This window comes from Tursiops truncatus, chromosome 18 (assembly GCF_011762595.2).
Source record: "Tursiops truncatus isolate mTurTru1 chromosome 18, mTurTru1.mat.Y, whole genome shotgun sequence".
NCBI classification, from domain to species: Eukaryota; Metazoa; Chordata; class Mammalia; order Artiodactyla; family Delphinidae; genus Tursiops; species Tursiops truncatus.
Window position 1 is genome coordinate 48949246 of NC_047051.1, and position 24143 is coordinate 48973388.

General features: G+C 40.2%; 1 long non-coding RNA gene across 2 annotated transcripts in view; it reads left to right on the forward strand.

Moving 5' to 3' along the window:
- The window catches only part of LOC117308861 (uncharacterized), a 224739-nt gene that overhangs the window by 154155 nt on the left and 46441 nt on the right, over nt 1–24143 (forward strand). Inside the window, exons 1-2 of one of the 2 annotated variants that reach the window (XR_012327719.1) lie at nt 14832–14978; nt 17052–17161. This is a non-coding gene — a long non-coding RNA (uncharacterized lncRNA). Of the gene's footprint in view, nt 1–14831; nt 14979–17051; nt 17162–24143 lie in introns of those variants that run through there. The other variant, XR_004523117.2, reaches the window with a different exon arrangement.

Sequence of the window (24143 nt, forward strand, 5' to 3'; positions counted from 1 at the left end):
GTGGATTGATTGAAATATACAATTACCTCAATCTAATGTTGCTACCTGAGACCAGGCTTTGGCTGTGTCCTCTTCTTACCACTTACTAATTTATACAACTTCCTCCACCTCTCAGTTGATTGATTATATTGCTTGTGGCTATGTGTTGTGGATTAGAAACCTTTAGAAAGACTTGGAGAAACATGTCTTTTTTTCCTAAAAAAGTAGAAGAGTAATCTGTGTGTTAGGTTTTCAGTTATTTCATTTATTTATTTATTTTTTAACATCTTTATTGGAGTATAATTGCTTTACAATGGTGTGTTAGTTTCTGCTTTATAACAAAGTGAATCAGCTATACATATACATATATCCCCATATCTCCTCCCTCTTGCGTCTCCCTCCCACCCTCCCTATCCCACCCCTCTAGGTGGTCGCAAAGCACCGAGCTGATCTCCCTGTGCTATGCAGCTGCTTCCCACTAGCTATCTATTTTATATTTGGTAGTGTATATATGTCAGTGCCACTCTCTCACTTCGTCCCAGCTTACCCTTCCCCCTCCCCATGTCCTCAAGTCCATTCTCTACGTCTGCGTCTTTATTCCTGTCCTGCCCCTAGATTCTTCAGAACCATTTTTTTTTTTAGAGTCCATATATATGTGTTAGCATACGGTATTTGTTTTTCTCTTTCTGACTTACTGACTTTATTGGATCAAGAATAGCAACTTTGGGATTTAAAAGTTATGTAAATGTAGTAATTCATCTTGCAAATGAACTATTATTCATTTGGCTTAAATTATAGACTTGATCTAATAACATGTTTAAATTTAGATTGCCCCCTTTTCAGTATGTTATCATTCATGTACTTCTCTCTGGAGAACTTCACTTTTGCTACAGCCAAGTCAACATGTCTAGAAAATGATGTGAAGCAAAAGAATTTTGCCAGTGTTTGCCCGAAAGAAACAGAACTTTTTTTTTTAACAGATGGAATGAGTGATCAAATATGCATGAAAGGTAGAGACATAGAAAGAGACCACATCCACAGAAAATGAAAAGAAAATATGGGCTCACATGCACCTTTGCTGAAGTCAAGGTTTCTTGCAAAAAGGGTGCTTTGCAATCTCAAATTCAGGGGAAAAAATTTCCCTGGAAAGCAGTTACTCTTAGTGTTTGGCAAGAGATTGAATAAGGTTCTTCATAACACTGTCAAAGGTCTTCAGTTTCATTCAACTGACACACACACTGCCCACAGGACAGTAATTGGCTCTGGTTGGCTCAACAGAGTTGCTCTTGTGATTGAATTAAGACCGAACTAAATTTCTTCTTCTTAGTCCTATGGAAGGGAAACAATAGTGAGTGATAGGATGAAGCCATTCGGAAACAAGACTTAACTTTCTCACCTTTTGATCTGAAACATTCAGGTGATAATTCTGGTAGTACATTTATTACTCTCAAGGGCAAAAATATGGCTAAACTCTTATATAGTGGAAATTGCACATTTATTCAGAATAGAGTACATGTTTAAGTCACAAATGAAAGCATTTCTTTTAGTAGAAATTCCATTTGGCTATCAGTTGGCAAAACTGCTGCCAGTTTTGACAGAAGTCATGATAAATGACTTTCCATTTGGGTCTAACTGGGAATAACTAACATTGAATAGGAGGTGTCACAGATTAAAATGAAGCAGGCTTTTCTTGGGTTAGTCCTTCATCTCCACAGAGAATTCAGAAATAAGAAGGATATGGAAGTCACTGTAGTTTGAACTGTATAGTGATATCCTTGCGGCACTGGGAACCATCACAAGAAGGATTACTCATTCATAAAGGCTAAGAACCTAATTAAGGAGTTAATGCACGATGGTTTGCAGCTGAGATACAAGTTGGAGAGCAATTTTGGTGAGAAGTCTTGCTATGAATATCACCTTTGGAAACATAAAGGTATTTGCTCAAATATAAAGATATTTCCAGGCTTCCCTGGTGGCGCAGTGGTTGAGAGTCCGCCTGCCGATGCAGGGGACACGGGTTCGTGCCCTGGTCCGGGAAGATCCCACATGCCGCGGAGCGGCTGGGCCCATGAGCCATGGCCGCGGAGCCTGCGCATCCAGAGCCTGTGCTCCACAGCGAGAGAGGCCACAACAGTGAGAGGCCTGCATACCGCCAAAAAAAAAAAAAAAAAAAAAAGAAATTTCCTCTGAGGGACTATAAGCAATTGCTTCTATTTGGAATAAAAACAATGATATTTGGAAAATTTACTCCAAGTCTATTTCTTTTTTTCTTGTATACTAGAAACTAGTAATTTAAGTCATATATTAATGTCTGTATTGTTTTCCTAGGGCTGTGTAATAAAGTAACAAAAAAGAAGTTCTACATCAGCAGGTTTGGTTCTTTCTGAGAGCTGTAAGGAATAATGTTTTCCATGCCTTTCTCCTGGCTTCTGGTAGATGGCTGGCAATTTTCAGCTTGTAGATTCCTCACTCCCCTATCTTCACATGGTGTTCCCTTTGTGTTTCTGCCTCTTCATATCATCTTCCCTCTATGCACGATTGTCTCTGTGTCCAAATTTCCCCTCTTGATAAGAACACCAGTCATATTGGATTAGGGCCTGCCCTAATGACCTCGTTTTAACTTATTATTTTTGTAATGACCCTCTTTTCAAATACTAGGTCATCATCTGAGGCGCTGGGGGTTAGGATTTCAACTTACCTATTTTTAGGGAACACAATTCAACCCATAACAATGCATTATCAGCAAAGCTCACATTTTTAAAGGAAATGTGATCCCCAATGTTATACACAGCTGGAAACGTTGGTTTACAAACCTTATGCATGGAAACAACGCATGTTCTCTACCTGGTGAAGCTTTCTGAAAATCTAGGCCCAGGACACCAGACACTTCCTGAAGTTACTATTGGTATTTGAGCCCCTGATCACTTCTTAGACAGTGAAACAATAACATTTCATCAAAGGTGGTTTTTCTTTTCTTCTTTTTTTTTTTTTTGCGGTACGCGGGGCTCTCACTGCTGTGGCCTCTCCCATGGCGGAGCACAGGCTCCGGATGCGCAGGCTCAGCGGCCATGGCTCACGGGCCCAGCCGCTCCGCAGCATGTGGGATCTTCCCGGACTGGGGCACGAACCTGTGTCCCCTGCATCGGCAGGTGGACTCTCAACCACTGTGCCACCAGGGAAGCCCAAAGGTGGTTTTTCATAAAGAGAGAAGCTGTAGAAACTCCATTCATAGAGAAGGGAAAGTAAGCAGCTCCTTCTCTTATGCGTCTACATTCAAAGGCAGCAGGAAAGGGACTCCTTGCTCCCCAGTGCTTTTCCTGGATCACATTATTTTAGCACCGCTATCCAACAACTACCCAACACAAGACTTCTCCTTTTGAAGCTCACACTCAAGCTATCTTTCCAACAGTTTGTTAGTTGCTATGGTCCATGCCCATGTTCTGTAATAATAAACACCATGAGGTCATAGTATTGTAGTTCTTTCCACTCCTTTCCTGTCCCTGAGACTATAACTACTTTTATTGGAACTACCTGACCTATGCACAGTTCACTGATTCTTTTATTCACCCTGCCCTACTTACATACACATGCACACACACGTATCAGGCTACCTGTGTACACTTACAGAGATACAGCTGCTCATTCATGTGTATCCGCCGTGTGTGTATCATTACTGGGATGGTAGACTGGAGATATCCTTGGGAAGTTCCCAAGTAACTCATGATCTTTCTTTCATTCAGTCAGTGTTGGGAAGCCAAAGAGGTTTTGATCAAGTTATTCATTGAAATTTATAAATATTCAAGACATTGGAAGGTTGGGAAGAAGGAAAAAAAGCAGCAGATGAATCAGGAGGTTATTGAAACATCCAAAAAGAAGTAAAGAGTACTTAGGCAAAAGCAATGTCAGGGAAAATGCAAAGAAGGATTTTAACATCCTTCAAGGTGAAAAACAAAACATAAGACCTGGAAGTTAGTTGGATGTGTACATGGGTGAGGAGACAACATTGGCTGAGTTATATGCTGGGGCAGTAACACAAACATCAAGAGGAGGGTCTGGTTTGGGCAACAGAAGAAGAGACAATACATTCTATTTTGGACTTTTGGAGTTTTAGGGACCAATAAGTCCAAGTTAAAACTGTAGATATATATTTGAGTCAATTATGCAGAGAGGAAACTATGGAAATGAAAAGGAACACATTATGAAAATACAAGCAGAGAAAGGATTACAGTGGCAGAACCTTGAAGAGTACATACATGTTCAGGATAGGAGGGAAAAAAAGACTAAAAAGTTCACAAAAACAGTTTTAGAAACAAGGGGGAATCAAATATAAGAAAACTTGGTGCAGAGAGTTTTTGGAAAGGCAGCCGAACGTTTATAAACGTTCCAGGGACTGAGATCGGGGACTGCTTCCTGTATTCACAGCATCCGGCAGAGCTTTGCCAAAAAATAAATAAGTAAATAAGATAAACATAAAATAGGTATTCAGTACATGCAATTGAATCAAATACTTGGGAGAAGGAATTTAATGAAACTCTTAGAATCTGAAAATTGTAAATGGTATGTATATTTGCACTATCTGGCCATCCAGTATTAGATTTTAAAAAGTCCGATCTTCTAGTTCCCCCCAGAATGCCATGATAATGGTGAGACCTTTACGTACTTGGTAACCCCCAATCCTTATAACTACAGTGCAAAATAGGGGATACAGTGCCTGTTCACACACAAGGAGTTGGAACTCAGAAATACTCAGTGAATGGTAGAACCGGTATTCCATTGGGTGCATCTGATGCCAGCACCTGTCTTTCCTTAGGTTGAGCAACTCTGGAGCCAAACAAAACCAATTTGCTTCTGTAACCATCCTTGAATGTTTGAAGAGACACCTGAGTCTTCTATTTTTCAAGCCAGTCATTTCTGGTTATTTAAAGTGTCCTCTGAAAATAATAGTGTAAAGAATTGTCACTATTACTGTCACACTTCTCCATAAGTAACTTTTGGAAAAATTAAGTAAAGATTGTGAAAACAATTTGATTGAATCATAATAAAAGGTGAGAGAGCGTGTGTTTAAAGCGTATTGGACTCCTTGGAAACAAGATGCAACATATGCACAGAATTTCATCCTTATTTATCTCCACTTTGAGGGAAAATGAAGTAAAATGAACACAGCTGGGGCCTAGGTTAGAGTAGGAATCAGGGAGTGAAACTATCATTTGTGAAAAGAATACCTCTCCCTTTGAAACAGGTTTTCTTTTCAAGGACCTTGAAGGTGAGATCCTGAACATTTTTCCTTTGCTAATTGATTCTCTGCATGTGGTATGGTAGGGAGGGAGAAATTTTCTTCTACCCTTCTAGGTTCTTCTGGCTGGTGTGAGAATTAAATTGACTTGAGATAGATTAACAGGAGAAAATCCAACAAAAGTTTAATACCATGTATACATGGGAGAGACCCAGGAAACCTGAGCAACTGAAGTGGCCAGAACCCTCACCTTAAGCACCATCTTCTTCAGCAAAAGAAAAAAAAGAGGATGTTAGGGCTGACGGTTTGGGACTCCAAAGGGGAGGAAGGCAACTCACATGAAGATGAAAAAGCAACGCTTTGGTGAACAACTGTTAGCTGGACCATGCAGGGGCAGTGGGACACAGAGAGGAATTTTAACAAGCAGACTTTGCTAGGCTCCTACCTGTCTACAGCCCTAGTTCATACTATAGTCATATGGTGACAGCTCCATTCCTGGAAGAGGTCCCTCTGTCTACATTCTTTTAGGCAGTTAGGGGCGGAGGTCAAAATTCCTTCCTGAGTCTTTTGGGCCTTGATTGTTTACAGCTCAAATTAACCCATATGCCAGAGACATTTTGGGGTGGCAAATTTTGCTCCCCTACAGGTGATTCTCCCTGGAGTTCATTGCCATCTCATAGTTTCCTTGTAGCAAGTAAAGTTTATGCTTTTCTTGGTAACTTACAGAAAATGGAAGACTCTTAAAAATAAAAAGTGGCAAGATAAAGTATGCAAGATAGCATTATATGAAAAAGTGGGCAAAGAAGTAGCTTCCATCATTATGTCCTTTCAAAAAATAAAATTCAGATGTTAAAGTCTGGACTTTTGAAATTGAAGACATACCAAACAATATCAAAACAATTAATTCCATGTTTCAGAGCAGAGAGCAGGAGATGTTCCTACATGAATTATTGGTATTGCGGACACATAGGCTACACAAGGGGGCCCCTCAAACCTGTCACCTTCTATCCCATGTGGAGGGATACAGGTAGCAAACTAAAAAGAGCTAACGTTTTATTGAATGCTTGCTATGTTTCTCACATTTACATATATTATCTTGTTTAATCTTTACAACAATTACATTATTTTCCTCATTTCCAAAATTAGGTTTTTATTGCCTAAGTTCACGTAGGAATTAGAAGAGCCGGGATTGAAAGTTATCTGGCATAAATCTATGCCTATCATTGTATCTTCTGGTAAGGAAGATGATAGATAGGTAGGTAGGTAGATAGATAGATAGATAGATAGATAGATAGAAAGTTTCTAAGAAGGAATTCAAAAGATGATCACATATTCAGTGAGTGTGTTTTTGTTAGTGGATACATGACAAATTCCTTCACTAGGCTGCAGGTACTTTGAGGGCATTGGCTATGTCTTATTCATCTTTGTGGGAAATCCAATCTCATGCCCAATGTCTGTGCATAGGAAGGATGTCTTAAATAGATGCCCATAAAGGAGACACTGGTATCTCCCTGAGGCAGATAACAAAGATGACTTTTTAAGACATTAAGCAATGTGCCTGAAATCCCATAGCTGGTAAGGAGCAAAGCCAGAATTGTAGCCCAGGACTCCAATCCATGGCTCTTCCCGCGATACTGCAGCTTCCTCTACTCATTTCCCCTCTCTGTTCCCAGATTTCTCATTTTACAAGGCTCTTTATGACACCTTAAGCTCTGTAGAAAAGTTGGGGAACGTACAATGTACATTGAACTAATAGGTACCTTTAGACTTCAAAAGGCAGACAGGTAAGTAGGGAGTTCATTGAGTTTCTGCAGGGTACCAGGCATATTGCTAAGAGCATTACTAATCTCATCTCATTTAGTCTTAACTATTCCATGATGTAATAGTGAGTGTGGCCCCATTTTATGAATGAGGAAACTGAGGCTGAGGGAGGTTAAATTGTCCAAGGTCATACAACCAATCCAGGTCAGCCTGACTCTAAAAGCCGAATTTATTCAACTACACTAAAAAGGGTGACATAGTATGGTGTCTCTCAAAGTTTTGTTTTAATCTGTACAGTGAATGACTGAGACTTCTTCTATTTCCCTTACTTAAGAGAACCAGATTTTATGGAGTCCATTTGAAGTTGTAAACCTTATTGTCAAAATACTATTTTCATTGTCATAAGTCCCGACCTTCCCACCAGCATCAGCTAATCACTGGCTTCACAGTTCCACCCACCTAGCCTTCCTATTGCAAATCACTGACATGCTTCCTTTCAGCAGGAGCTGGTAACTCCAGCCCCTTTCTGCCCTTTGCTGAACCTCCTCCTTCCTATTATCTATAGACTTAATACCCACACTTAAAGAGAAACCTGATGTCAGGGTGTCAGCAGGTGCCACCTTTGCTTCTGCTGCTGCTGGCCAAAAGCCTAGACCAGTGACAGTTGGGCTAGAATGAGATTCCTGCCATACTTGGGAAAGGAATAGGTTGGGGCACAGGGGTGATGGTGACAAATTAAAATTACTGCCAAAGCAGAGTGGAATAGCAGCAGGTACGTGGAAGGTGTCATTAACGTTCTAAAGACGATCTGAAGTCATGCTTGGAAGATGTAATTTACAACCTGAGGATTTATTTTTATAGCTGTCTTGCTTCAGAATAAAGAGATGAGATGCCACGTATCTGCCAGGTTGTGAAAAACTTTATCAATTTTGAACATTGGCTTCCTTGATTTTGGATGCGGGTGGATATTGTGTACATGTATGTATCTGAGGGGTCTTAAAGAATAGTTCTCACCTCCTGAAGTGAATGTTCAAAGCTTCCTATATCAGACTCTAGGATCTCACATATTCACCAGCGTTGGGGGGGGGGGGCGGTGGATATTAGGAAATACTTCTAGCTCCTGTATCGTCTTATTGACCCAGTACCGGGAGCATGCCCACAGAGCCTAGAAAAGGCCATCCTACCCACAGAGATTGGCCAGGAGTAGCCTGCCAGGCTGCTGGGTCTCCTGGCTGGGGAGCTGGATTTGGGGCTACCGACAGGAAGTCTGGTGGGGCTTTTCTACTTGCTTAGGCTGGAGGCTTTGGGGTGGCGGAAGAACAGTCACCTATCATTCTTCTCCAGTACTGTATTTGGTCATGCACTATGCCCAGACCAAACTGGGGTCTCTTGTGTGGTTAGAGCCCTTTCAAATCCTTGTGTTCTGTTTAGAATGAAGAGTGTCTATTGAAACCAAGCAGTATTAACCTGCCAAATCAATATAACTGGGGCTGAGTCACCTCCTTTTGCCCCAAACTTGTGTACTAAGGAGATTTTCTCCGTCTTAGCTGTTCTTCTGCAGAGGATAATTCTATTCACTAGTGCCTCACTCACAGTCAAAAAATGTTATGCTTAAGCTGGCCAGGCTGCTCATAGCCACAGCCATTCTAACTTTCTAGCACTAGCAGCCCTTCTCCAGGGATCCAGTTTGCCAGAGGAAGACGGGCTCCAGAGAGGTGCTGCTGTCCAATTGCCTCCTAAACCCAGAACATTGAATGAACGTTAGGAGGCAGTCTGTGGAGTCAGACTGGCTTGTTTAAAATCTTTCCCTGGTGCCAGCTGTGTGACTTTGGCTACGTTACTTCAACTCTCTGAGCCCAGTTTGAAAACAGAGATACTAATTTTTATCCCATAGACCATGGTGATGGAAGGTGTTAGGCTCTGATGGGTTCCACAGATATGAAGTACTCTCAACACAGCCCTGGCAGCCTTGGTTCCACCCTGCCAGGTAGGTGCTTTCTGCATAACTGTTCATTTTGCCACCAGCAGCTTTACTACTGAGCTGAGCAGACAAGAGGAAATGGGGTCAGCATGACATATTAACCAGAAGGACTTGTTAGGAGCTCACGTAAAACCCTAGCTATCTCTACCCAACCAGTCCGATACCTCATCCTGGAAATATTTGGAGAAATTATAGTTGCAGAGAGGATATAACGCAAATGGGATGTAGCCAAATAAATACTGTATTTTGGCTATTATTAATGTTAGCTATCGTGCTTTATACACCCAGGGTTTCTGTGGCCTAGGAAACACCTGTTACATATTTATACGTCTCAGCCTATCCTCATTTTATGTACAGCCATTGTTTTGGTGGTAGAGTTCATGTAAGATGGAAAGATGGGATAATTCATTCAAACCATATGATTTCCAGGAATAAGCTTTTCTATTTTGTATTCCTGTCTCTTCCTTTAGCATTTTGACTTTCACAGTTGTTACTGGTTTATCTTGAGATTTGAGTAGAATGAAGAACAGGCAGACTCAAATAGAAAAATAAATCCAGGTCATCCAAACTGAAACTGTATTTTGGGTCATCAGACTGAAATGTATTTGACCTCTTTCTGTTTCTACAGCTGTAAAATGGAAAAAATTACAATCAAGTCTATAATTTGATGGGCTATGAACAAAGAACTGTGAAGTACTTTTAAAATTAAAGTCATGCCCACCTTAATTTCCAGCTTTCAGCATAAAGTTGGCACAAAACAAGCAGTTAAATGGTTGATTTCATGAGTCAAATAACATTATATGTGGTATATAGTTCTTTGTTGACCTAGAAAATTCTATGGGGGAGCAGAAAGAACACTTAATTGGGAGTCAGGAAACCTGGATTCTAGTCCCAGAATGACCTTGGACTAATTAGATGATTGCCCTTCTTGGAACTTTGTGTTCCTTATTTGCCACTTGCAGGAACTGATGCTCTCTCGTTCCCCCTTCCACTGCTAACATGTTAGTGATTTTATTTAATCAATGTAGCAGGATTAGAGTACCTACAGTTTTCCCCTGATATCTAGTAGAGGTGAGTGGTTCCAGGATGGGGGAAGAGGAGGAGGGAGAGGGGAAGAGGTGGGAGGAGAAGAAGAGAAGGATAGGAAGAGGGAGAAGGAAAAGGGAGATTCCTTTAGATGTCATGGGGGCAGTACCAGCCCCACGTGAAATTCTGAAATAAGCATGGTTTGTCTTTGTACTTCTCCTCGTCCTTCACTCTTTCAGCTCCCAGCTCCCATGCTTCTCTCTCCAGATGTCCAGATAAGCAATGTCTAGCTGATGTTCTAATCTTCCCAACCTCTCCAGGTCTGCCCTACCCCAGAAGGACCCATACCCCAAATACCCTCCCTTTCTGCCCCCAGTCCAACCATACATCTGAACTTAGCTGCACATTGGGAGAAACCCAATTAATTAATGCTTAAATTAGAGTGATTTAATCTTCAACCTTCCTTCAGATACTCAGTTATATATTTTAAAAAGAGGGCGCCTAGATGGGAATAAAGATGCAGACCTACTAGAGAATGGACTTGAGGATATGGGGAGGTGTAAAGGTAAACTGGGACAAAGTGAGAGAGTGGCAGGGACACACATACACTACCAAATGTAAAATAGATAGCTAGTGGGAAGCAGCCGCATTGCATAGGGAGATCAGCTCGGTGCTTTGTGACCACCTAGAGGGGTGGGATAGGGAGTGTGGGAGGGAGACGCAAGAGGGAGGAGATATGGGGAAATATGTATATGTATAACTGATTCACTTTGTTATAAAGCAGAAACTAACACACCCTTGTAAAGCAATTATACTCCAATAAGGATGTTAAAAAAAAGAGGGTGCCGGCAACTAGCTTGTAAATAAAATGAAGGGCAAAATGCAAGAGGATGGGGCAGAGTTGCATGGTACCACCACAGTCATCCAGCATCCCTGGGATTCTGTTCCCCACAGCCATTCTCCAGAAGCCTCTCCTGCTTTTCTCGCCCTCTTCTCATTCTCTTCATCTGAGCACCTGGACGCCGGGAAGCTGGGTCTTACCACAATAGCTCCCTTGGGGCACCACGGCTTCTTTGTCAGCTAATCAGGATATACATGAACAAACATAACCAAACAAATGAATAAATGATCAACAGCTTCCTTGGTCATGACATTAGGAACTGTAATTGTGAGAATGGAAAAAGCACTGTGTGGCTTCTCTTAAACTGGCCAATGCTTGCATTGCTGTAGCATCAAAATGAGAGCAAGGAGGGCAACCGATGTTTACCTGAAATGAGGGGTAACTCAAGGGACTTCTGTTTTCCCTGTAAAGCCTATTTATTCCCAGCCAGGTATTAAACTTTAGTGAGAAACAGGGAACTAGAGTTTTTCCACTCCATCCTACAGCCTTCCCTGCTCCTTCCAAACCCATCTCAGCATGTGTGGCTCAGGCCAGAAGTTCTGTTACAGCTGCAACCATAAGGCATGGACCCCAGCTCCCTGACTACATCTGACTAAATTAGAGGGAGTATCAGTCCTCCTGACCTCTCCCAACAACTGAGGAATGCAGTAGCAGAGTAGTACTGGAGTCCAAGGGTTTACCAGGGCAACTTGGCTCTGACCCTAAGGCCTGGACACCTGGTCTTGATTACACGGAGGGTGTTGGTGCTCCCTTAATCATGCAACTAAAAGCCAGCAACACAAGGGCTGTATCTCCCCTCTCTACAGCCCCCTCTGCTGCTCCAGAAAGCAATGGGTGATGAAAGACACCTACATCCTCTTGTTTTCATGATTGTCTCTGGTGATGTTGTTCTTGCTGGCTTGTTTGTACAACAGGATACAAAACAAATAATTCATCATCTAGTGTACTGCTTTGTGAACTTTTCTTTTTTTTTTTTTGCGGTACGTGGGCCTCTCACTGTTGTGGCCTCTCCCGTTGCGGAGCACAGGCTCCGGACGCGCAGGCTCAGCGGCCATGGCTCACGGGCCCAGCCGCTCTGCGGCATGTGGGATCTTCCCGGACTGGGGCACGAACCCGTGTCCCCTGCATCGGCAGGCGGACTCTCAACCACTGCGCCACCAGGGAAGCCCTGTAAACTTTTTTATATTCCTGAGAAAAATGACCATAGACAGCTATGGAAAACCTTGCGTACAATTCCCAGAGTTCTCTGGATGGGCTGAAGATACATTTAAAGGACCCTAGATCAAGACCTCTGAGAGAATGCACCATCCTTGATTCTTGATCAGGACAGGCAATGCTTGAGATATCAGCTGTCTCTGATAGTAGTGTGTACGGTTTTAGAGCAGGTGCAGCCTAGAGGCATTATAAATATCCAAAACATTCTACGTTTGCTTTCTTTTCCCAGACACCACACCTAAAATAGAACCTCTCCCTTTCCCTATGATTCTCTATCCTTCCACTATTTATTTCTTCTTCAAAAACACTTACTACTACCAGATTAAAAGGGTCTGCAAATGTTGAGAAGCATGGGCTATGCTTATTTTTTCAAGCCTGTTTGTTATATCTTCAAATAATATGCTCAGTATGCTTTCCTTTAAATTGTAAACACCTTTTCAGATGATGTACTTCTAAATTTACAGCAATGATCTATTTGTTCATCTAAAAAAGTACAATGAAGTATTTTCCTTATATTTCAAGACTCTTTGGGTAGTCTTAATTGTGTTTGCTATACTGCTAGGCAATCCTGAGAACATCTCAGTCAGAGGAAGGGGATTAAAAAGCACATTAGTATGGCTGTATGTTTATTTGATCTCATCATCAACATTAGTTATTACCTCCATATTTATGATTGGAATGCATAATCTCAAGTTTCATTAAGTCTTATTCTTTTAGACCCAGCAGGCTCTTGTATCAGCTAATTAACACAAAGGTCATTCTTCTCATTTTTAGAATACCAACAGATTGTCAAAACACAACAATGACTCTGTTTGCTAGATTGGGAAAGACACAGCATGAACAGCATCTTCTGCTTCCTGAGAAGGAGTGGGCTGTATCTGATCATGTTTCTGCATTTATAGAGTTGACTAAAGATCAAGAGGAGAGTTCCAATCAAAATATCTCTGAATAGAGAATATAGTTGTGAGTACACATCCAACTCCCTGTAGAGTCTCCAAGATCCTCTCCAAGATGGTGGCTCAGCATCCCATCTCAGCTGAGGGATGATCTGGTCAAAGAACACTGATCATGTACCTACTCTTAGCAGTGTGCTGGTGGCTTAACACAATGGATGGGAAAGCATGCCTGCTCTTTCAGAAGTTAACTCTGAAAGTACAGACAACAAGCTACAGTATTGTTACATAAGGTAGAAGATGGTAAATACCAGAAAAGGGTACAGATTGATTTCTATTACAGGAAAGGAAAGGGGCAGAAGGACTGAAGGTTATTTCTAGCTGGAGAGGAATTAGTGACAGTGTGATGTGAGAGAAGCCATTGAGTTGAGCCTTGAGAATGAGGAGGATTTGAATAGGCAACGATGTGGAAAAGTGTCCCCTAGCAACTGAGAAAAGGTATGATATGAGGAGCTCCAGAACTCTCTAGCACAATGCTCATTTATTCACCATAAATTGCACGTCAGTTGTGCTGTCCTAACTCTGCTTAAGACATCTCTTCCCATAGATTAGCCCCGACTTGGTAATGGCAGCAGAGACCAAGGGGAATTCTTCATTAATGCAGTCTGATGCTTCTAACTGCTTTGCTGATAAAAGCTGGAAAGAAGCAGATTAATGAAGGCTCTACAGTGTCACAGAAGCTCAGCTAAGAATACAACTCAGTGTAACATCCAGTTTTGGAGGAAATTTTTGAAAATCTGCGATTAAGTAGGGAAGTTGACCACAACTAAAGTTCTGCCTTTCAGGTGCTGGCAGAAAGCAAATAATGATTGAAATAGTCAGATAGAGACAACAGGTCCTCTGAAGGATTACTCTGTGACAGTCGGGGGAAAAGAAGCCAGTTTTCTTCAATGGTAACTGATGTATATAAGGGAGATGTCACAGGAATAGCTCATACGTGAAACAAAATTGACATGTTCAGGGAGCTCAGTTTCCAAAGACTTGACTTTGAACACCAGAAGAAACAGAAATAGTCTCTGAGGGGGTAATAAATTGAAAGTGAATCCAGATTTTTGCTCCTCCTTTCATCTTGTTTGAAATTCAATATACCCTCTTACTAAATCTGTTCGCGCTTTTACCCTTTCGTTAAACCAAATTTCTTTGTAAATATATTCCGAGTGCACTTTCACGTATATGCAGAACTTTACATGCATTTGTAAGTGTAATTAGGGCACATCTGCTTTTTCAAATGCAGTCCTTTATTTATTGTTTTTCTTTGTATGTTGGCTCCATCACCACCTGGTCTCCCTTCCACCCATATAATCCTTTACTTAAAGGAATCTTTGTGGGCACCTAGGATGTGTTCTTGCATACTTTCTGCAAGCTCCTTAGTCATAATTTGCATATACAAGCACAGTTGTATAGGGAGTTTTGCATTGGTTTGTTGTATACAAAAACCAGCATCATATTAATCATACTTCTTGATCTTGTTTTTCCGCTCACCATTTTTTTGTGGAAATCACTCCAAGTCAAAAGGTTGACTTCTCATCCATTCTTTTTACTGACTGCATTATGTTTCACAGTGCGGATATATAATTCAAGGTTATCATATTTTTCTGTATTGTCGGGGGAGATAGCTTTTAAATGCCATCCAAATAATTACATTTTAAAATACCTCCAAAATTATTTTTAATTTTTAAATGCCACTAAAATAATCATGATTCAATTGCCAATAAGACAGACTTATACAAGCGTGTTTTCATGTACTGCTCATGTACTGATTTCATGTATTTTTAGTTTGATCAGCTATCAATACTAAGAAGCTAATTAGACTTGGGCACATTACAGGGAGAAACTGGAGACTTCTATTGCTCATACTGTACCTCCTCCCTGCCCCCCCAGAAGTAATTAAAGATTTCATCTTCACCATCCGGGCAGGGGAACTGGCAGGTAAATACCCACATTTAAATTATCATTCCAAATGAAACTAGTTTGGGCCGGTTTCCATTGCACACTCATTCAATAACAAAGTTCTGCCAACTTGGGATTACTCTTTTATATGCCTCCAGTCTGCTTCTATCAACGTTCTGTTTCCTTCACCCCTCCTTTCATATTATCCCAAGTTCAAAACACTTTCTCGCTCTCTTCTCCTATGCTTTTCCTACCTAAATGGCTCGGGCATTTTTCCTTGGCGGGCTAATCCTCTTTCTTTGTACCATGCTTCCCGAATGTCCCCTAGGCCTTCACCTCAGTAGGATCTCTGGTTCCTACTCTTCACCACAGGCTCCACCACAAAAATCACTCTCCTGATTGTTAAGCAGTGATTAAGTTTGAATTGTGGGAATAGCTGTTGACTTTCTTTCCTCTTGCATGCGTGTACCAAAGCCCTGAGGGCACCCTGTATTGTCTTACTCATCTTTGTGGGCCCAGAACCCAGCGCAGTTCATGGGGACTTCTATGCAGCAAACGCTCAGGAGATGTTTGTTGGGCTGAGAATGTTCGTTGCGTTGAGAATCGTGGCACCGCCAGTTTGGCTCACAAAGTCAGTCACTTGTCCCTATATGTGGGTTCCACACATACTTTGGTCACCAGCTCCCTGTGAAACATCTCCTACCTTTGTTTCCTCCTTCCCCTCTCCTTCTTCCACTCCCTTCGCTCCTTGTTATTCCTCTCCTGTGCTCTTGTACACAGGTTCTCTGGGTAGCAGTCCTGCTTCCTCTATCTCTTCAACCATGTGTATTTAACAGAAACTGTCCAGATCTTAGCTCTGGCTTTGTCACTTCCCTGGTCAAAAACCTTCAGTGCTTTCAGCCAATTGGATAGAACCTAACTTCACAGCTTGACTTTCAAATGTCCCCCGTGCGCTGGTACCAAGTGTCTATCCAGGCTTAACTATACCACCCTACACTCTCTTGTCACATACTGGACATTGTGTATTTTCACTTTCTGTATTTGCAGATTTTAGCTATAATGCGTGCTTTATTTATTTCCTTTTTTTTTTTTTGGCACCTTAAATATAGACTCATCTCTGTTGTTGATAACTTAACCATTCTGGAGATCTTGAAGATCACTATCAGATCCCACAAGACCTGCTTTGATTTCTTACACCCAGATGTCACTCTCTTGCCACTAAGTCCATTGCTTTTTGTTTATGCCACTCTTCTGGTTCCTTTTATATTATATATATAAATATATAATTATATTTTTATTTATTACATTAAATATGACATTATCATATAAATTATTTGCTATATATAATTATATATACTACATATATTTTATATATAATCATTTATATATATATACATACCCAGATACATGTACAGATGTAATATATTTGTTGTTCCTTTTAGTATATGTACATTTGATTAGTAGATTGTAACCCTTTTAGAGACCATGCTTTATTGATCTTTGTTTCTTGCATTATATGCTTCAAATAGGTTTCTTGAACATAATAAAATTTTTAAAGAACAATGTAACTATTTCTTACAAAATCCCCAGTAACTTTGGGCCAGCTTTAACAACATTTAATGGAAGAAAACTAAAGCCAGATCTTCATGACTAAAAGTCTGGTATGAGAAAATGTTTTGTTCTAAGAACTTTCTAAATTTAAACAAGAAGTCATCTTTACCTGCATATTTTAAGTAATACTCATGGATATCAAATAGTATTTCAGTGAGTTATTCCCTATTAACCAATATCTTGGGACAATAACGAGCGGGAGTATTTTTGGCATATTCCCAATTTTCTAAGACGTACTAATCCATATGCCGCCTCCATTGTTGAAAAATGAGATGTGATACTTACATTCATAGGGCATGGAAATGCCAGACCAAGGCATTTTTCCCCATTTAAAAAAAAACTTGTTCCTTCTCAAGTTTAAGGAAAAAACTAGCTGCATCTTGACCTAAGTAAAAACATGTGCTGTATAAGTCTTTGTTATGTACAATTATTGCTTTCTTAGGATAAATTTTTAAAAAGAAAACAATTCACTCAAATAAATGAATTTTTCATTTCCTCCAGATTCATTTATTATAAGCAAGAAATTTGCAAGCCAAAATGAATCAAAGGACAGGAAGAGCCTCTCACGATTACAGGATTGGAGAAGGACTTTTACATTGTAACAGTAACAGGTATATGTATATGTATATATAATCAATTTTTTCACCAACATTTATTATACAAAGTTGTACTAACAGATACCTTTTTTGTTTCTGTATATTAATTTCTTTGCTCACTTCAGGGGATGTCTTTGAAAAATAAAACAAAACCAAAATAAATAAAAAACAAGGAACTCTACTAATTGATCTACTATTATTCTCCTAAATTCCTGATGTGTCTGGATCTGAGCCAAAGTCAACATGGGCATCATTTCACAGAGAATATGCTGAGATGTGATTTTGAAAACTCTGAAGTCCTAGGGCTTTTGCTCTTATTCTTACAAGGAAAACTTTGGCAATTATTGAGAATCTCATAGATGCTAGAACAAGAAGTAGGATTGAATCTTGACTGATGACTCTTTCCTAAACCTTAAAATACAAGTCAGGGTGTGAATTAGCTCCTGTCATAGGAAAAATGACTCAAACATAACCTGTGTATTTAAAAGGGCCCAAGAAAAGGAGATAATGCAATAGATAGTTATATTCTTTAAAATTGATTAAAGGGTTTTAGAAAGAGGTTTATTTTCTTTGGTTGAGGGACCAGAATTTAACCTGGCACAGGGTTTCTCCTGGATCAGAAAGCAAAGACCTTTTCTCCTCATTCATTGCTTAGTACGATTCATTTTGTTTTTCATGGCCTTCTGCCTTATTTTGACCACAATACAAACAAGTACGCAATTAAACAAACAAATGAACGCAAAACCCCCAGAACATCTTGTACATGAAAAGATCAGCATAATTTACTATAGCATTACTAAACTTTTGAAATACGACTATCATGTAAATATGCCAGTATCCCATCATCAGAAAATGTATTTCCAGGCTAAAAACCTGAATTCAAGTACAACTATAGAACAAGATTAAAATTGATATCAAACACACAGAAACAGTCGTTACATATTTAAGTCACATTTAATCACATGTTTCAGAATATATTTTTCTGTAGAACTAGGTTTAGTGAGAGTAGCCTTGATTTTTAATTGCTTTTGTTCAAATACTCCTCCTGGAAAATTATTGCAGTAACGACTTATGTCAATATCTAAAATTCTGGAATATTTTTGATCAATGTGTATTTTAATTGGTGATATATTTAGGGACCTCACCATGCATACTCTTCCTGGGTGTGTTTCTGCAGACTCTGAATTAGCAAATGGCTAGAGCCTGGAGATAAGGGTTTGGGCTTGGCTCTGTCCCTAGTGGTTGTACGACTTCAGGTCTTATATTGCTCCTCTGCATATGTGAACATCTATCAATCTGTTAATTCTCTTTTTCCTGGGAATATACATGGAAAACAGCTCAACCTGGATGTGGCCCTCAGGTGACTTCTGATGTCCTCCGCTCCTCCTAACTTTATGAGTGAACATACCACACCTTTCATGTGTTGCTTAGCAGGGACTTTCCAGACCCCACTTGTGGCTTAACGTCCATTCTCTTGATCTTAGAAAGGCTGAGAACCATGATATTGCTTTGATGATCTTTCCTGAGGGTGGGTTCACAGTTGGTGACAGATTCTTATCCTCAGACAGACACAGTCCTATATGAAAAGGTTTAACCAAGGTGTGAATGGACTTGGTTCCAGGTCAGAGTAGTTCTACACTGCATGGACCCTGGAGGATGGGAGCAAATCAATGATCAGACAGCCCCACTAGCTGGAAATTAGGTTCTTAAGGTAGGTATTAGTATGAGACAACATTTCCCCAGATCTGTGACATTGAGAATGTTTATGATGTGACTCCTCCCACCCCTCCTTCCACTGCTCAATACATAATTATTTATGAGGGATCTTGTTTATTTAAATTTGATTTTTGCTACCTTTGGCTACCAGGCTTGTAAGTAATGGGAGTTTGTATTTTCCTACTGCTACACAACTGGATAGTACTTCAAATTATCAGAAGTGTGACTCCTGAAAAACTAGGCTGAGTCTCATGTACTCTTTGCTATTTTGATTTTTTAAAATCTCTAGATTACAAGGGAACATTTTAAAAAAGTTTTATATCAAATCTAATTTTCTCGAGACAATCCACAAATTAGTGTCTGTTCCAAATTTTACCTCATAAAGACATACTAATGAATAAAATGACTCCTAAATACAAATCACGCTCCCTCTGGCTAATAAACTATAATCACCTCTGTCTAGAAACAGGGGTTCTTTATTTTCCCTCTGACCTTGGGCTGCTTCTGCTTCTTGGGCCATTTTACTGTTTCCAACCCTCTCTCTCAATGTCAGCTTATCCTTAGGTGCTAATTAAAATGGCAGGTGTTAAATTTATCATTAGCACGTTTCAGCTACTGCTCTGAGCGCGGAAGTCCCTCAAGTGATTCTTTGTTCCTCCCAATATAATCCCTCTTTCTCCATACATTTTCTCTGCTTCTTTTCCCCAGTAGTTCTAACTGCTTCTTAAAGAGAAAGCAGATAACCTAGCATGCTGTCCCAGCTGTTCCTCATTTATTTCTCAGGCTTGTTCCCTCTGAGTAAACAATACAACCATATTTTTTCTTTTAGTGATGGGCCAGCCGTTTATTTATTTTAAGCGTTTTGGAAAAAGAAAACAAAACAAACCTCTGTTAAACAGATTTTGAACATCCCTCTTTCAAACTCCATGGTATCCAAGTAGACATATGGACACACATTTTTTAAAAGTATTTATTATATATTTTTGTGGTAAGAACACTTAACCTGAGATCTACCCTCTTAAAACTTTGAAGTGTTGTTAATATAAGCACTATGTCGTACAGCAGGTCTCTGGCTCTTGTTCATATTGTATAACTAACATTTTAAACTCGTTCGACAGAAACTCCTATTTCCCCTCCCCCGAGTCCTTGGCAACCACTATTCTACTCTCTGTTTCTATGAGTTTGACTATTTTAGATACCCCATGTAAGTGGAACCATGCAATATTTCTTCTTCTGTGTCTGGCTCATCTCACTTTGTGTAACGTCTTCCAGGTTCATCCTTGCTGTTGCAAATGGCAGCGTTCTTTTCTTTTTCTTTCCTTTTCTTTTTTTATTGAAGTATAGTTGTATTCTTTTTCAGATTCTTTTCCCTTATAGATATTACAAAATATTGAATATAGTTCCCTGTGCTATACAGTAGGTGCTTGTTGGTTATCTATTTTACATATAGCAGTGTGTATATGTTAATCCCAAACTCCTAATTTATCCCTGCCCCCTTTTCCCCTTTGGTAACCATAAATTAGTTTTCTGTCTGTCGGTCTATTTCTGTTTTGTAAATAAGTTCATTTATATCTTTTTTTTTCAGATTCCACATATAAGCGATATCATGTGATATTTGTCTTTCTCTGTCATACTTCACTGATTATGATAATCTCTAGGTCCATCCATGTTGCTGCAAATGGCATTTTTTATGGCTGAGTAGTATTCCATTGCATATATATACCACATCCTCTTTATTCATTCATCTGTCAATGGACATTGAGGTTGCTTCCATCTCTTGGCAGTTATAAATAATGTTTCAGTGAACATTGGGGTGTATGTACAAGGGAATCCCCATAAGGTTATCAGCTGGTTTTTCAGCAGAACCTTCTTCTTTTTAAAGGCAGAATACTATTCTATGTATGTACATAACACATTTTCTGTATTCACTCATCCTTTGATGGACACTTAAGTTGTTTCCATACCTTGACTATTGTGAATAATGCTACGATGAACACAGGGGTGCAGATATTTCTTTGAGATCCCAGTTTCAATTCTTTTGGATACCTACCCAGGAGTAGATTGTATGGTAATTCTATTTTCATTTTTTTGTGGAACCGCCGTACTGTTTTCTCTCGGGCTCCCACTCCCCCACTGGATGTTGCTGGACTATTTCCCACCTGCACTGTGTTAGGAAAAGTTGGAGAGAGGATATTACTGTCTCCAGTATAGGCAGAGCCAGTGTTTTTAAGGATTGTCTTGTCCCTGAAGGAGCCAGGTGAATGGAGAGGAAACTGAAGGTCAGTAGCTGGCTAAGGCATCCAATATTTAGCAATTCCTGAACTTTACATGACAAACAAATTTGCCACATTTGAATGGCACTTAGGGTTTGAACCAGACCCCTTAATTTCTCTTCGGGCTGTGTTTCTCAAACTTGTCTACACCTCAGAGCCACCTGAGGGTTTTTCAAAACTACCGATGCCCGTGTTTCACCTACAAAGGCTGTGACTTAGACAGGGCTGTGACCTGGGCTTTGGAATTCTTAAAGGTCCCCAGGAGAATCTATCATGAAGCAAATGTTGAAAATCAGCGTTTTATCTCAGTTTACCCTGCCGCCTATGTGGAACAGGAACCAGAAGCAAGAATAAGGCTTTACAACTACGGCCCAGGAGAATTTCACTTTGTACCTGGGCCCTCGGGATAAAAGAGACACTTCGGCCTCAGATGCGGTGATTTTGATCTTTGTTTAAATGTATCCAGTGGTTGCTTGGGTCCCAGCAGTCAATTTAGGGACCCCTCCTCCTGAGGAGAGGAGCTAGGAACAGCCCCAAAGTGCTTCTCCAACACCCATCCTGAGTAGGACAAGTGCAAGATCTCCTAGGGGCCAAGGCAGAAACTTGGGGAAAATAGAGAAAGAAATAGCACCCTCCTCCCAATTAGTCCCACTTCATTTGTCACATTTATTCATGAATCAAGCATATGTATGAAGTCCTGTACATTTGAGTCCCATGGATTAAATATCCCATAGGCTCTTTGCAGAGTGAGAACATGCTAAATATGTTTCTACAAGATGGATTCTTTGGGTTTTATTTCTGAACAGACAAGGTAATTGGGATTACCTGGAATAAGCAAGAAGTTTAGGCAGTCCCTTTGAGGAGGAGGAATCCTTCCCTCTGTATCAAACCATTTAGATTTAGGCAGCAAGTTCATTATTAATTAACGTATCCACTTATTTAACAAGTATTCATTGAGCATGTCCTCATGATGAGGTACAAAGAGAGGAGGCCTGTCCTTGAAGCACTTGCGGTCTTGCGGGTTGAGAAAATGATGTAGGGAGATGCTGCAGATGCTGGGAGAGGAGATGTGGAAGGGTCACAAGGAGGAAGTGGTCACAATTAATAATAATAACTGTCAAAGGTGGAATGCTTGCTGTTATCTCACGAAGCCAGTGTTCTTTCTATTCATAGTTTACAGAAGAGGAAATTGAAGTACTGGAAGCATATGGATCTTAATGAGTGCCACACAGCTTATTAGGACTATAACTAAACCAAGGTTATTGGGCCCCAGGGCTGAGTTTATATGATTAGGCCCTAGTGCTTGATGGTGTGTATGTGTGCAAGTCTGCATGATGAGAGAGTCCTTTTTTCTAGGTAACATAGGTGACAAGCGCAATTCGGGAAGAGAAAGCTGCATGAGAAGGTCTAAAGAGAATCATAGAAACTTTTGGGGTTCCAGTGTGTAAGCACTTATAGATGAATGAAGTTGAGAGTTCCAGGTGGGTGGGAAAGCACAGCAAGAAAACATAGCTGTGATGGGAAACACTATATAATGGAACTAAAATTGAATTTTAACCTATAGTATATGCAGATACCTTGAATGAATCTAAGTAGGGCAGAGCTTAATCCATTTTGTGTCTTAGGAACAAGTAGGGATGAACGGCAGGGAGTTGAAATGGCATCGGAAAAGTCGATCAGGCGATTCCTGAATTAAGGCACTTTGGAGAGACGAGGGTCTGAATGAAGGTAGGAATAGTGGAGAGAAAGTAGTGAAGATAGATAGAATATGTTAAAGAATTAGAATTTATGACTCAGATTATTAGTGAGAAATCAGATATGGGGGCAGGGGAAAGAGAGCCGACTAGGATTATTGAGTGTATGGGGTGATATTGACCCATTCATACCTTCAGTTATGCAACAAGTATTTATCAAGTGCTCTCATGACAGACACTGTACAAAGCGCTGGGATATGGCACTGACCAGCTGAGGCATAGTCTCTGTCTTTAGGGACTTACACCTTGAAGAAGGGAAACAGCATTAAAATGAAGTAAATAAATAGCTCAACAGTGGTTACAGTGGCAAGTGCAGTTAAACAAATAGGCTGGTAAGAATGTAAAGGGATATTAATTTGGTTGGGAGGGCAGAGGTGAAGAAGACCTATTTGGCGAGGGAATGTTTGAGCTTAAAACTGAGTGATGGGAAGGACTCAGCTCTGTGCAGGGCCGGTGGAAAAGGGAAAAGGGAAAAGGGATTGAGACAGAGGAAACAGTAAGGACTGAAGCCCCGAGGCAGGACAGATGCCTTGGTCCAGAAATAGGGTTTAATTGAGGATGCTTAAAGTGTAGAAGGAGAAAAGAAAATAGAACATGATGGATCTAGGGATACACATGGTGTCCAGATTATACAGTCTTGTAGCCAAAAGTAAGAAGTTTGGATTTTATTCCAATAACAATGAGAAGAGTTCGGAGGATTTTAAACTGGGTAGTTTTCTGATTCAGTGTTAGGGAACAGAGGAAGAGAAGTCAATTTTGGAGGGAAGGTGAGATGCTAGTCCTGGTCAGGTTAAGTTTGATCAGCTAGTAAAAATTCAGGAAGAGATGCTTAATAGACAATGGGAGTTGTGGGCCTGGGACAAGGGAGACTGGCCTGGGTCATGGCATGTGATTCGGGAATGATCGATATACACAACACAGGACTGTGAGTGAGTGAGAACAGAGCTAATAGTGAGTCCTGGAGGACCGGTAAATGAATAAACCAATTGTGGTATCTTTATGCAATAAAAAGTACTTAAAAATAAAAAGAATTGAACTACTTGTATACATAATAATGTACACGAGTCTCAAAATGATTATGATGAGTTTAAGTAGTGAGACCAAAAAGAGTACATATTATGTGATTCCAATCATAGGAGATGCACATTAATCTATCATTATAGAAGAGATCAGTGGTTGCCTGGACATGACGAAGAGAAGACAACAGGAAGGGAAGGAAAGGGAAGAATTAAAAAAGGACCTGAGAAAAATTTA